General features: G+C 50.2%; 10 non-coding genes across 10 annotated transcripts; all 10 read right to left on the bottom strand.

The window, feature by feature from the left end:
* Positions 1–834: 834 nt before the first annotated feature.
* TRNAL-CAG (transfer RNA leucine (anticodon CAG)) lies at positions 835–917 on the bottom strand. The gene has a single exon. It is a non-coding gene; the product is annotated as a tRNA-Leu (tRNA).
* Positions 918–1,399: 482 nt separating this feature from the next.
* Positions 1,400–1,482, bottom strand: TRNAL-CAG (transfer RNA leucine (anticodon CAG)). Its single transcript has one exon. It is a non-coding gene; the product is annotated as a tRNA-Leu (tRNA).
* A 1,019-nt stretch (positions 1,483–2,501) lies between these two features.
* On the bottom strand, positions 2,502–2,583 carry TRNAL-CAG (transfer RNA leucine (anticodon CAG)). Its single transcript has one exon. It is a non-coding gene; the product is annotated as a tRNA-Leu (tRNA).
* Positions 2,584–4,160: 1,577 nt separating this feature from the next.
* Positions 4,161–4,243, bottom strand: TRNAL-CAG (transfer RNA leucine (anticodon CAG)). Its single transcript has one exon. It is a non-coding gene; the product is annotated as a tRNA-Leu (tRNA).
* Positions 4,244–4,726: 483 nt separating this feature from the next.
* Positions 4,727–4,809, bottom strand: TRNAL-CAG (transfer RNA leucine (anticodon CAG)). The gene has a single exon. It is a non-coding gene; the product is annotated as a tRNA-Leu (tRNA).
* A 1,020-nt stretch (positions 4,810–5,829) lies between these two features.
* Positions 5,830–5,911, bottom strand: TRNAL-CAG (transfer RNA leucine (anticodon CAG)). The gene has a single exon. It is a non-coding gene; the product is annotated as a tRNA-Leu (tRNA).
* A 1,577-nt stretch (positions 5,912–7,488) lies between these two features.
* TRNAL-CAG (transfer RNA leucine (anticodon CAG)) lies at positions 7,489–7,571 on the bottom strand. Its single transcript has one exon. It is a non-coding gene; the product is annotated as a tRNA-Leu (tRNA).
* Positions 7,572–8,053: 482 nt separating this feature from the next.
* TRNAL-CAG (transfer RNA leucine (anticodon CAG)) lies at positions 8,054–8,136 on the bottom strand. Its single transcript has one exon. It is a non-coding gene; the product is annotated as a tRNA-Leu (tRNA).
* A 1,020-nt stretch (positions 8,137–9,156) lies between these two features.
* Positions 9,157–9,238, bottom strand: TRNAL-CAG (transfer RNA leucine (anticodon CAG)). The gene has a single exon. It is a non-coding gene; the product is annotated as a tRNA-Leu (tRNA).
* A 1,577-nt stretch (positions 9,239–10,815) lies between these two features.
* Positions 10,816–10,897, bottom strand: TRNAL-CAG (transfer RNA leucine (anticodon CAG)). Its single transcript has one exon. It is a non-coding gene; the product is annotated as a tRNA-Leu (tRNA).
* Positions 10,898–13,765: the final 2,868 nt, after the last annotated feature.

The raw sequence follows: 13,765 nt of genomic DNA, 5'->3' as shown, positions 1-13,765 counted from the left end.
CAGCTACTTGTCACAAGCACACATGAGTCTTTCATGTTTCTGCAGAACGGTGCTGCCTGCCACCTGTTAACAGACACAAGCAACTACACCTCAGGAAATAGGAAGGCAGGAGGCGGGCTGGTTTATGCAAATAAAAGCATGCACTGTGTCCAACCCTTCAGGAGGTTCAGGCAGTGTGCTAGAGCCTTCTTGGTCACAAGAGGTTGGGCACTAGTCCCGGGGAGCCTGTTTAGGCTGAAAGGACTGTGTATGGGCCGGCCTGATCTCCCTGTACTCCTGCACAGGACTCACTCTAAATGACAGGGCTAAAGAGTTCTGCCAGCAAAGCCTATATACAATGGCCGTTCGTGGCCGTTTGTGCAGGCAGGTGGTTGGTTGGGCAGAGGGCGAGGAGGAAGAACTGTGTTCACTCCTCTGCCTGCCTTTTTACCTCTCGCTTCCCCCCACTCACTCCTCCATCTGCCTCCCACTATGTCACACTAACTTTCCTCCTGACCTCCATTTCAAATAGGTCACTTCATTCCAACTAGGCCCAGTGAAAAGGACAAGACGTTGGGTTCTTTATGCATTTTTTCCAAAGACAAAATGCCGCGCTGCGCCCATTTGCAAGTCCACAAAGCTAGGCACAGTCCTAAGACGGTTTTTCATTTAAGCACTGTAGTACACCTGCCAAAAGGGCAGTGAAGCATTCCAGGACGAACTGCAGACCTAGCTGGAGGACGGGAGTGTGTGGAGCAAGCTCCAACTCCATCTCCCTGTTCCAGAAGTCCGTGGCCGGCAGTTATAGGAAGCGTGGAATGCAATCACATGAAAAGTAAAAACCCGTTTCAGGCATGTCAGAAGTGGGATTCGAACCCACGCCTCCAGAGGAGACTGCGACCTGAACGCAGCGCCTTAGACCACTCGGCCATCCTGACTCTGCCTTAGGCGTTCGCCTGAATCGGCTTAGAGGCTATGTTGGCAAGTCTTTGACCACACTTAAATCCTCTTGGATTTCCTAAAATGTCTCCACAGTCTGCCAGGAATATACTCTCGCGCATCCCACCCACCCCTCCTAACCCACCACCCTCCCCATCCATTTTAAAAATGTCACTTCATTCCCACTAGGCCCAGTTAAAAGGACAACACATTGGGTTCTTTATGCATTTTTTCCAAAGGCAAAATGTCGCGGTGCGCCCGTTTGCATGTCCACAAGGCCGGCCCAGTCCAAAGATGGTTTTTCACTGGAGTTCACTTTCCCAAAAAAGAAGCGAGGAAATACAGGAAGCACTGGAAATCAACCATGAGGCCTGCAGTGCGTGCTCCAACTCCATCTCCCTGTTCCAGAAAGCCTTGGCCAGCAGTTATAGGACGCCTGGAATGTTACAATCAAATGAAAAGAAAAATTCTGTTACAGACATGTCAGAAGTGGGATTCGAACCCACACCTCCAGAGGAGACTGCGACCTGAACCCAGCGCCTTAGACCACTCGGCCATCCTGACTCTGCCAATGAACCCCTCAGATGCGGCTTAGAGGCAATGTTGGAAAGTCTCAAAGACCACCCGCCTAAAATCCTCTCCTATTGCATTAAAGTCTCCCAATTCCTCCCAAAAGAATAATCACAGGCAGGGCAGCACTCATACAACGACTACTGGCACAGACGTGCTGGGTTCAATCCCTATGTACAGCAGCTACTTGTCACAAGCACACATGAGTCTTTCATGTTTCTGCAGAACGGTGCTGCCTGCCACCTGTTAACAGACACAAGCAACTACACCTCAGGAAATAGGAAGGCAGGAGGCGGGCTGGTTTATGCAAATAAAAGCATGCACTGTGTCCAACCCTTCAGGAGGTTCAGGCAGTGTGCTAGAGCCTTCTTGGTCACAAGAGGTTGGGCACTAGTCCCGGGGAGCCTGTTTAGGCTGAAAGGACTGTGTATGGGCCGGCCTGATCTCCCTGTACTCCTGCACAGGACTCACTCTAAATGACAGGGCTAAAGAGTTCTGCCAGCAAAGCCTATATACAATGGCCGTTCGGGGCCGTTTGGGCAGACAGGTGGTTGGTTGGGCAGAGGGCGAGGAGGAAGAACTGTGTTCACTCCTCTGCCTGCCTTTTTACCTCTCGCTTCCCCCCACTCACTCCTCCATCTGCCTCCCACTATGTCACACTAACTTTCCTCCTGACCTCCATTTCAAATAGGTCACTTCATTCCAACTAGGCCCAGTGAAAAGGACAAGACGTTGGGTTCTTTATGCATTTTTTCCAAAGACAAAATGCCGCGCTGCGCCCATTTGCAAGTCCACAAAGCTAGCACAGTCCTAAGACGGTTTTTCATTTAAGCACTGTAGTACACCTGCCAAAAGGGCAGTGAAGCATTCCAGGACGAACTGCAGACCTAGCTGGAGGACGGGAGTGTGTGGAGCAAGCTCCAACTCCATCTCCCTGTTCCAGAAATCCATGGCCTGCAGTTATAGGAAGCGTGGAATGCAAACACATGAAAAGTAAAAACCCATTTCAGGCATGTCAGAAGTGGGATTCGAACCCACGCCTCCAGAGGAGACTGTGATCTGAACCAGTGCCTTAGACCACTCGGCCATCCTGACTCTGCCTTAGGTGCTTGCTTGAATCGGCTTAGAGGCTATGTTGGCAAGTCTTTGACCACACTTAAATCCTCTTGGATTTCCTAAAATGTCTCCACAGTCTGCCAGGAATATACTCTCGCGCATCCCACCCACCCCTCTAACCCACCACCCTCCCCATCCATTTTAAAAATGTCACTTCATTCCCACTAGGCCCAGTTAAAAGGACAACACATTGGGTTCTTTATGCATTTTTTCCAAAGGCAAAATGTTGCGGTGCGCCCGTTTGCATGTCCACAAGGCCGGCCCAGTCCAAAGATGGTTTTTCACTGGAGTTCACTTTCCCAAAAAAGAAGCGAAGAAATACAGGAAGCACTGGAAATCAACCATGAGGCCTGCAGTGCGTGCTCCAACTCCATCTCCCTGTTCCAGAAAGCCTTGGCCAGCAGTTATAGGACGCCTGGAATGTTACAATCAAATGAAAAGAAAAATTCTGTTACAGACATTTCAGAAGTGGGAGAAGTGGGATTCGAACCCACGCCTCCAGAGGAGACTGCCTTAGACCACTCGGCCATCCTGACTCTGCCATTTGCACCCCTCAGATGCGGCTTAGAGGCAATGTTGGAAAGTCTCAAAGACCACCCGCCTAAAATCCTCTCCTAATGCATTAAAGTCTCCCAATTCCTCCCAAAAGAATAATCACAGGCAGGGCAGCACTCATACAACGACTACTGGCACAGACGTGCAGGGTTCAATCCCTATGTACAGCAGCTACTTGTCACAAGCACACATGAGTCTTTCATGTTTCTGCAGAACGGTGCTGCCTGCCACCTGTTAACAGACACAAGCAACTACACCTCAGGAAATAGGAAGGCAGGAGGCGGGCTGGTTTATGCAAATAAAAGCATGCACTGTGTCCAACCCTTCAGGAGGTTCAGGCAGTGTGCTAGAGCCTTCTTGGTCACAAGAGGTTGGGCACTAGTCCAGGGGAGCCTGTTTAGGCTGAAAGGACTGTGTATGGGCCGGCCTGATCTCCCTGTACTCCTGCACAGGACTCACTCTAAATGACAGGGCTAAAGAGTTCTGCCAGCAAAGCCTATATACAATGGCCGTTCGTGGCCGTTTGGGCAGGCAGGTGGTTGGTTGGGCAGAGGGCGAGGAGGAAGAACTGTGTTCACTCCTCTGCCTGCCTTTTTACCTCTCGCTTCCCCCCACTCACTCCTCCATCTGCCTCCCACTATGTCACACTAACTTTCCTCCTGACCTCCATTTCAAATAGGTCACTTCATTCCAACTAGGCCCAGTGAAAAGGACAAGACGTTGGGTTCTTTATGCATTTTTTCCAAAGACAAAATGCCGCGCTGCGCCCATTTGCAAGTCCACAAAGCTAGCACAGTCCTAAGACGGTTTTTCATTTAAGCACTGTAGTACACCTGCCAAAAGGGCAGTGAAGCATTCCAGGACGAACTGCAGACCTAGCTGGAGGACAGGAGTGTGTGGAGCAAGCTCCAACTCCATCTCCCTGTTCCAGAAATCCGTGGCCGGCAGTTATAGGAAGCGTGGAATGCAATCACATGAAAAGTAAATACCCGTTTCAGGCATGTCAGAAGAGGGATTCGAACCCACGCCTCCAGAGGAGACTGCGACCTGAACGCAGCGCCTTAGACCACTCGGCCATCCTGACTCTGACTTAGGCACTCGCCTGAATCGGCTTAGAGGCTATGTTGGCAAGTCTTTGACCACACTTAAATCCTCTTGGATTTCCTAAAATGTCTCCACAGTCTGCCAGGAATATACTCTCGCGCATCCCACCCCCCCCCTCCTAACCCACCACCCTCCCCATCCATTTTAAAAATGTCACTTCATTCCCACTAGGCCCAGTTAAAAGGACAACACATTGGGTTCTTTATGCATTTTTTCCAAAGGCAAAATGTCGCGGTGCGCCCGTTTGCATGTCCACAAGTCCGGCCCAGTCCAAAGATGGTTTTTCACTGGAGTTCACTTTCCCAAAAAAGAAGCGAGGAAATACAGGAAGCACTGGAAATCAACCATGAGGCCTGCAGTGCGTGCTCCAACTCCATCTCCCTGTTCCAGAAAGCCTTGGCCAGCAGTTATAGGACGCCTGGAATGTTACAATCAAATGAAAAGAAAAATTCTGTTACAGACATGTCAGAAGTGGGATTCGAACCCACGCCTCCAGAGGAGACTGCGACCTGAACGCAGCGCCTTAGACCACTCGGTCATCCTGACTCTGCCATTTGCCCCCCTCAGATGCGGCTTAGAGGCAATGTTGGAAAGTCTCAAAGACCACCCGCCTAAAATCATCACCTATTGCATTAAAGTCTCCCAATTCCTCCCAAAAGAATAATCACAGGCAGGGCAGCACTCATACAACGATTACTGGCACAGACGTGCAGGGTTCAATCCCTATGTACAGCAGCTACTTGTCACAAGCACACATGAGTCTTTCATGTTTCTGCAGAACGGTGCTGCCTGCCACCTGTTAACAGACACAAGCAACTACACCTCAGGAAATAGGAAGGCAGGAGGCGGGCTGGTTTATGCAAATAAAAGCATGCACTGTGTCCAACCCTTCAGGAGGTTCAGGCAGTGTGCTATAGCCTTCTTGGTCACAAGAGGTTGGGCACTAGTCCCGGGGAGCCTGTTTAGGCTGAAAGGACTGTGTATGGGCCGGCCTGATCTCCCTGTACTCCTGCACAGGACTCACTCTAAATGACAGGGCTAAAGAGTTCTGCCAGCAAAGCCTATATACAATGGCCGTTCGTGGCCGTTGGGGCAGGCAGGTGGTTGGTTGGGCAGAGGGCGAGGAGGAAGAACTGTGTTCACTCCTCTGCCTGCCTTTTTACCTCTTGCTTCCCCCCACTCACTCCTCCTTCTGCCTCCCACTATGTCACACTAACTTTCCTCCTGACCTCCATTTCAAATAGGTCACTTCATTCCAACTAGGCCCAGTGAAAAGGACAAGACGTTGGGTTCTTTATGCATTTTTTCCAAAGACAAAATGCCGCGCTGCGCCCATTTGCAAGTCCACAAAGCTAGCACAGTCCTAAGACGGTTTTTCATTTAAGCACTGTAGTACACCTGCCAAAAGGGCAGTGAAGCATTCCAGGACGAACTGCAGACCTAGCTGGAGGACGGGAGTGTGTGGAGCAAGCTCCAACTCCATCTCCCTGTTCCAGAAATCCATGGCCTGCAGTTATAGGAAGCGTGGAATGCAATCACATGAAAAGTAAAAACCCATTTCAGGCATGTCAGAAGTGGGATTCGAACCCACGCCTCCAGAGGAGACTGTGATCTGAACCAGTGCCTTAGACCACTCGGCCATCCTGACTCTGCCTTAGGTGCTTGCTTGAATCGGCTTAGAGGCTATGTTGGCAAGTCTTTGACCACACTTAAATCCTCTTGGATTTCCTAAAATGTCTCCACAGTCTGCCAGGAATATACTCTCGCGCATCCCACCCACCCCTCTAACCCACCACCCTCCCCATCCATTTTAAAAATGTCACTTCATTCCCACTAGGCCCAGTTAAAAGGACAACACATTGGGTTCTTTATGCATTTTTTCCAAAGGCAAAATGTTGCGGTGCGCCCGTTTGCATGTCCACAAGGCCGGCCCAGTCCAAAGATGGTTTTTCACTGGAGTTCACTTTCCCAAAAAAGAAGCGAAGAAATACAGGAAGCACTGGAAATCAACCATGAGGCCTGCAGTGCGTGCTCCAACTCCATCTCCCTGTTCCAGAAAGCCTTGGCCAGCAGTTATAGGACGCCTGGAATGTTACAATCAAATGAAAAGAAAAATTCTGTTACAGACATTTCAGAAGTGGGAGAAGTGAGATTCGAACCCACGCCTCCAGAGGAGACTGCCTTAGACCACTCGGCCATCCTGACTCTGCCATTTGCACCCCTCAGATGCGGCTTAGAGGCAATGTTGGAAAGTCTCAAAGACCACCCGCCTAAAATCCTCTCCTAATGCATTAAAGTCTCCCAATTCCTCCCAAAAGAATAATCACAGGCAGGGCAGCACTCATACAACGACTACTGGCACAGACGTGCAGGGTTCAATCCCTATGTACAGCAGCTACTTGTCACAAGCACACATGAGTCTTTCATGTTTCTGCAGAACGGTGCTGCCTGCCACCTGTTAACAGACACAAGCAACTACACCTCAGGAAATAGGAAGGCAGGAGGCGGGCTGGTTTATGCAAATAAAAGCATGCACTGTGTCCAACCCTTCAGGAGGTTCAGGCAGTGTGCTAGAGCCTTCTTGGTCACAAGGGGTTGGGCACTAGTCCAGGGGAGCCTGTTTAGGCTGAAAGGACTGTGTATGGGCCGGCCTGATCTCCCTGTACTCCTGCACAGGACTCACTCTAAATGACAGGGCTAAAGAGTTCTGCCAGCAAAGCCTATATACAATGGCCGTTCGTGGCCGTTTGGGCAGGCAGGTGGTTGGTTGGGCAGAGGGCGAGGAGGAAGAACTGTGTTCACTCCTCTGCCTGCCTTTTTACCTCTCGCTTCCCCCCACTCACTCCTCCATCTGCCTCCCACTATGTCACACTAACTTTCCTCCTGACCTCCATTTCAAATAGGTCACTTCATTCCAACTAGGCCCAGTGAAAAGGACAAGACGTTGGGTTCTTTATGCATTTTTTCCAAAGACAAAATGCCGCGCTGCGCCCATTTGCAAGTCCACAAAGCTAGCACAGTCCTAAGACGGTTTTTCATTTAAGCACTGTAGTACACCTGCCAAAAGGGCAGTGAAGCATTCCAGGACGAACTGCAGACCTAGCTGGAGGACGGAAGTGTGTGGAGCAAGCTCCAACTCCATCTCCCTGTTCCAGAAATCCGTGGCCGGCAGTTATAGGAAGCGTGGAATGCAATCACATGAAAAGTAAATACCCGTTTCAGGCATGTCAGAAGTGGGATTCGAACCCACGCCTCCAGAGGAGACTGCGACCTGAACGCAGCACCTTAGACCACTCGGCCATCCTGACTCTGACTTAGGCGCTCGCCTGAATCGGCTTAGAGGCTATGTTGGCAAGTCTTTGACCACACTTAAATCCTCTTGGATTTCCTAAAATGTCTCCACAGTCTGCCAGGAATATACTCTCGCGCATCCCACCCCCCCCTCCTAACCCACCACCCTCCCCATCCATTTTAAAAATGTCACTTCATTCCCACTAGGCCCAGTTAAAAGGACAACACATTGGGTTCTTTATGCATTTTTTCCAAAGGCAAAATGTCGCGGTGCGCCCGTTTGCATGTCCACAAGTCCGGCCCAGTCCAAAGATGGTTTTTCACTGGAGTTCACTTTCCCAAAAAAGAAGCGAGGAAATACAGGAAGCACTGGAAATCAACCATGAGGCCTGCAGTGCGTGCTCCAACTCCATCTCCCTGTTCCAGAAAGCCTTGGCCAGCAGTTATAGGACGCCTGGAATGTTACAATCAAATGAAAAGAAAAATTCTGTTACAGACATGTCAGAAGTGGGATTCGAACCCACGCCTCCAGAGGAGACTGCGACCTGAACGCAGCGCCTTAGGCCACTCGGTCATCCTGACTCTGCCATTTGCCCCCCTCAGATGCGGCTTAGAGGCAATGTTGGAAAGTCTCAAAGACCACCCGCCTAAAATCATCACCTATTGCATTAAAGTCTCCCAATTCCTCCCAAAAGAATAATCACAGGCAGGGCAGCACTCATACAACGATTACTGGCACAGACGTGCAGGGTTCAATCCCTATGTACAGCAGCTACTTGTCACAAGCACACATGAGTCTTTCATGTTTCTGCAGAACGGTGCTGCCTGCCACCTGTTAACAGACACAAGCAACTACACCTCAGGAAATAGGAAGGCAGGAGGCGGGCTGGTTTATGCAAATAAAAGCATGCACTGTGTCCAACCCTTCAGGAGGTTCAGGCAGTGTGCTATAGCCTTCTTGGTCACAAGAGGTTGGGCACTAGTCCCGGGGAGCCTGTTTAGGCTGAAAGGACTGTGTATGGGCCGGCCTGATCTCCCTGTACTCCTGCACAGGACTCACTCTAAATGACAGGGCTAAAGAGTTCTGCCAGCAAAGCCTATATACAATGGCCGTTCGTGGCCGTTGGGGCAGGCAGGTGGTTGGTTGGGCAGAGGGCGAGGAGGAAGAACTGTGTTCACTCCTCTGCCTGCCTTTTTACCTCTTGCTTCCCCCCACTCACTCCTCCTTCTGCCTCCCACTATGTCACACTAACTTTCCTCCTGACCTCCATTTCAAATAGGTCACTTCATTCCAACTAGGCCCAGTGAAAAGGACAAGACGTTGGGTTCTTTATGCATTTTTTCCAAAGACAAAATGCCGCGCTGCGCCCATTTGCAAGTCCACAAAGCTAGCACAGTCCTAAGACGGTTTTTCATTTAAGCACTGTAGTACACCTGCCAAAAGGGCAGTGAAGCATTCCAGGACGAACTGCAGACCTAGCTGGAGGACGGGAGTGTGTGGAGCAAGCTCCAACTCCATCTCCCTGTTCCAGAAATCCATGGCCTGCAGTTATAGGAAGCGTGGAATGCAATCACATGAAAAGTAAAAACCCATTTCAGGCATGTCAAAAGTGGGATTCGAACCCACGCCTCCAGAGGAGACTGCGATCTGAACCAGTGCCTTAGACCACTCGGCCATCCTGACTCTGCCTTAGGTGCTTGCTTGAATCGGCTTAGAGGCTATGTTGGCAAGTCTTTGACCACACTTAAATCCTCTTGGATTTCCTAAAATGTCTCCACAGTCTGCCAGGAATATACTCTCGCGCATCCCACCCACCCCTCTAACCCACCACCCTCCCCATCCATTTTAAAAATGTCACTTCATTCCCACTAGGCCCAGTTAAAAGGACAACACATTGGGTTCTTTATGCATTTTTTCCAAAGGCAAAATGTTGCGGTGCGCCCGTTTGCATGTCCACAAGGCCGGCCCAGTCCAAAGATGGTTTTTCACTGGAGTTCACTTTCCCAAAAAAGAAGCGAAGAAATACAGGAAGCACTGGAAATCAACCATGAGGCCTGCAGTGCGTGCTCCAACTCCATCTCCCTGTTCCAGAAAGCCTTGGACAGCAGTTATAGGACGCCTGGAATGTTACAATCAAATGAAAAGAAAAATTCTGTTACAGACATTTCAGAAGTGGGAGAAGTTGGATTCGAACCCACGCCTCCAGAGGAGACTGCCTTAGACCACTCGGCCATCCTGACTCTGCCATTTGCACTCCTCAGATGCGGCTTAGAGGCAATGTTGGAAAGTCTCAAAGACCACCCGCCTAAAATCCTCTCCTAATGCATTAAAGTCTCCCAATTCCTCCCAAAAGAATAAACACAGGCAGGGCAGCACTCATACAACGACTACTGGCACAGACGTCCAGGGTTCAATCCCTATGTACAGCAGCTACTTGTCACAAGCACACATGAGTCTTTCATGTTTCTGCAGAACGGTGCTGCCTGCCACCTGTTAACAGACACAAGCAACTACACCTCAGGAAATAGGAAGGCAGGAGGCGGGCTGGTTTATGCAAATAAAAGCATGCACTGTGTCCAACCCTTCAGGAGGTTCAGGCAGTGTGCTATAGCCTTCTTGGTCACAAGAGGTTGGGCACTAGTCCCGGGGAGCCTGTTTAGGCTGAAAGGACTGTGTATGGGCCGGCCTGATCTCCCTGTACTCCTGCACAGGACTCACTCTAAATGACAGGGCTAAAGAGTTCTGCCAGCAAAGCCTATATACAATGGCCGTTCGTGGCCGTTGGGGCAGGCAGGTGGTTGGTTGGGCAGAGGGCGAGGAGGAAGAACTGTGTTCACTCCTCTGCCTGCCTTTTTACCTCTCGCTTCCCCCCACTCACTCCTCCTTCTGCCTCCCACTATGTCACACTAACTTTCCTCCTGACCTCCATTTCAAATAGGTCACTTCATTCCAACTAGGCCCAGTGAAAAGGACAAGACGTTGGGTTCTTTATGCATTTTTTCCAAAGACAAAATGCCGCGCTGCGCCCATTTGCAAGTCCACAAAGCTAGCACAGTCCTAAGACGGTTTTTCATTTAAGCACTGTAGTACACCTGCCAAAAGGGCAGTGAAGCATTCCAGGACGAACTGCAGACCTAGCTGGAGGACGGGAGTGTGTGGAGCAAGCTCCAACTCCATCTCCCTGTTCCAGAAATCCATGGCCGGCAGTTATAGGAAGCGTGGAATGCAATCACATGAAAAGTAAAAACCCATTTCAGGCATGTCAGAAGTGGGATTCGAACCCACGCCTCCAGAGGAGACTGCGATCTGAACCAGTGCCTTAGACCACTCGGCCATCCTGATTCTGCCTTAGGTGCTTGCCTGAATCGGCTTAGAGGCTATGTTGGCAAGTCTTTGACCACACTTAAATCCTCTTGGATTTCCTAAAATGTCTCCACATTCTGCCAGGAATATACTCTCGCGCATCCCACCCACCCCTCCTAACCCACCACCCTCCCCATCCATTTTAAAAATGTCACTTCATTCCCACTAGGCCCAGTTAAAAGGACAACACATTGGGTTCTTTATGCATTTTTTCCAAAGGCAAAATGTTGCGGTGCGCCCGTTTGCATGTCCACAAGGCCGACCCAGTCCAAAGATGGTTTTTCACTCGAGTTCACTTTCCCAAAAAAGAAGCGAAGAAATACAGGAAGCACTGGAAATCAACCATGAGGCCTGCAGTGCGTGCTCCAACTCCATCTCCCTGTTCCAGAAAGCCTTGGCCAGCAGTTATAGGACGCCTGGAATGTTACAATCAAATGAAAAGAAAAATTCTGTTACAGACATTTCAGAAGTGGGAGAAGTGGGATTCGAACCCACGCCTCCAGAGGAGACTGCCTTAGACCACTCGGCCATCCTGACTCTGCCATTTGCTCCCCTCAGATGTGGCTTAGAGGCAATGTTGGAAAGTCTCAAAGACCACCCGCCTAAAATCCTCTCCTAATACATTAAAGTCTCCCAATTGCTCCCAAAAGAATAATCACAGGCAGGGCAGCACTCATACAACGACTACTGGCACAGACGTGCAGGGTTCAATCCCTATGTACAGCAGCTACTTGTCACAAGCACACATGAGTCTTTCATGTTTCTGCAGAACGGTGCTGCCTGCCACCTGTTAACAGACACAAGCAACTACACCTCAGGAAATAGGAAGGCAGGAGGCGGGCTGGTTTATGCAAATAAAAGCATGCACTGTGTCCAACCCTTCAGGAGGTTCAGGCAGTGTGCTAGAGCCTTCTTGGTCACAAGAGGTTGGGCACTAGTCCAGGGGAGCCTGTTTAGGCTGAAAGGACTGTGTATGGGCCGGCCTGATCTCCCTGTACTCCTGCACAGGACTCACTCTAAATGACAGGGCTAAAGAGTTCTGCCAGCAAAGCCTATATACAATGGCCGTTCGTGGCCGTTTGGGCAGGCAGGTGGTTGGTTGGGCAGAGGGCGAGGAGGAAGAACTGTGTTCACTCCTCTGCCTGCCTTTTTACCTCTCGCTTCCCCCCACTCACTCCTCCATCTGCCTCCCACTATGTCACACTAACTTTCCTCCTGACCTCCATTTCAAATAGGTCACTTCATTCCAACTAGGCCCAGTGAAAAGACAAGACGTTGGGTTCTTTATGCATTTTTTCCAAAGACAAAATGCCGCGCTGCGCCCATTTGCAAGTCCACAAAGCTAGCACAGTCCTAAGACGGTTTTTCATTTAAGCACTGTAGTACACCTGCCAAAAGGGCAGTGAAGCATTCCAGGATAAACTGCAGACCTAGCTGGAGGACGGGAGTGTGTGGAGCAAGCTCCAACTCCATCTCCCTGTTCCAGAAATCCGTGGCCACTCGGCCATCCTGACTCTGCCTTAGGCGCTCGCCTGAATCGGCTTAGAGGCTATGTTGGCAAGTCTTTGACCACACTTAAATCCTCTTGGATTTCCTAAAATGTCTCCACAGTCTGCCAGGAATATACTCTCGCGCATCCCACCCACCCCTCCTAACCCACCACCCTCCCCATCCATTTTAAAAATGTCACTTCATTCCCACTAGGCCCAGTTAAAAGGACAACACATTGGGTTCTTTATGCATTTTTTCCAAAGGCAAAATGTCGCGGTGCGCCCGTTTGCATGTCCACAAGTCCGGCCCAGTCCAAAGATGGTTTTTCACTGGAGTTCACTTTCCCAAAAAAGAAGCGAGGAAATACAGGAAGCACTGGAAATCAACCATGAGGCCTGCAGTGCGTGCTCCAACTCCATCTCCCTGTTCCAGAAAGCCTTGGCCAGCAGTTATAGGACGCCTGGAATGTTACAATCAAATGAAAAGAAAAATTCTGTTACAGACATGTCAGAAGTGGGATTCGAACAACGCAGCGCCTTAGACCACTCGGCCATCCTGACTCTGCCATTTGCACCCCTCAGATGCGGCTTAGAGGCAATGTTGGAAAGTCTCAAAGACCACCCGCCTAAAATCATCACCTATTGCATTAAAGTCTCCCAATTCCTCCCAAAAGAATAATCACAGTCAGGGCAGCACTCATACAACGACTACTGGCACAGACGTGCAGGGTTCAATCCCTATGTACAGCAGCTACTTGTCACAAGCACACATGAGTCTTTCATGTTTCTGCAGAACGGTGCTGCCTGCCACCTGTTAACAGACACAAGCAACTACACCTCAGGAAATAGGAAGGCAGGAGGCGGGCTGGTTTATGCAAATAAAAGCATGTACTGTGTCCAACCTTTCAGGAGGTTCAGGCAGTGTGCTATAGCCTTCTTGGTCACAAGAGGTTGGGCACTAGTCCCGGGGAGCCTGTTTAGGCTGAAAGGACTGTGTATGGGCCGGCCTGATCTCCCTGTACTCCTGCACAGGACTCACTCTAAATGACAGGGCTAAAGAGTTCTGCCAGCAAAGCCTATATACAATGGCCGTTCGTGGCCGTTGGGGCAGGCAGGTGGTTGGTTGGGCAGAGGGTGAGGAGGAAGAACTGTGTTCACTCCTCTGCCTGCCTTTTTACCTCTCGCTTCCCCCCACTCACTCCTCCTTCTGCCTCCCACTATGTCACACTAACTTTCCTCCTGACCTCCATTTCAAATAGGTCACTTCATTCCAACTAGGCCCAGTGAAAAGGACAAGACGTTGGGTTCTTTATGCATTTTTTCCAAAGACAAAATGCCGCGCTGCGCCCATTTGCAA

The sequence above is a fragment of the Ambystoma mexicanum genome, chromosome 11, assembly GCF_040938575.1.
Source record: "Ambystoma mexicanum isolate Mex_15411 chromosome 11, UKY_AmexF1_1, whole genome shotgun sequence".
Lineage (NCBI taxonomy): Eukaryota > Metazoa > Chordata > Amphibia > Caudata > Ambystomatidae > Ambystoma > Ambystoma mexicanum.
Note: the sequence above shows the minus strand (reverse complement) of the source record. Positions and strands in the feature narration are given on the sequence as shown.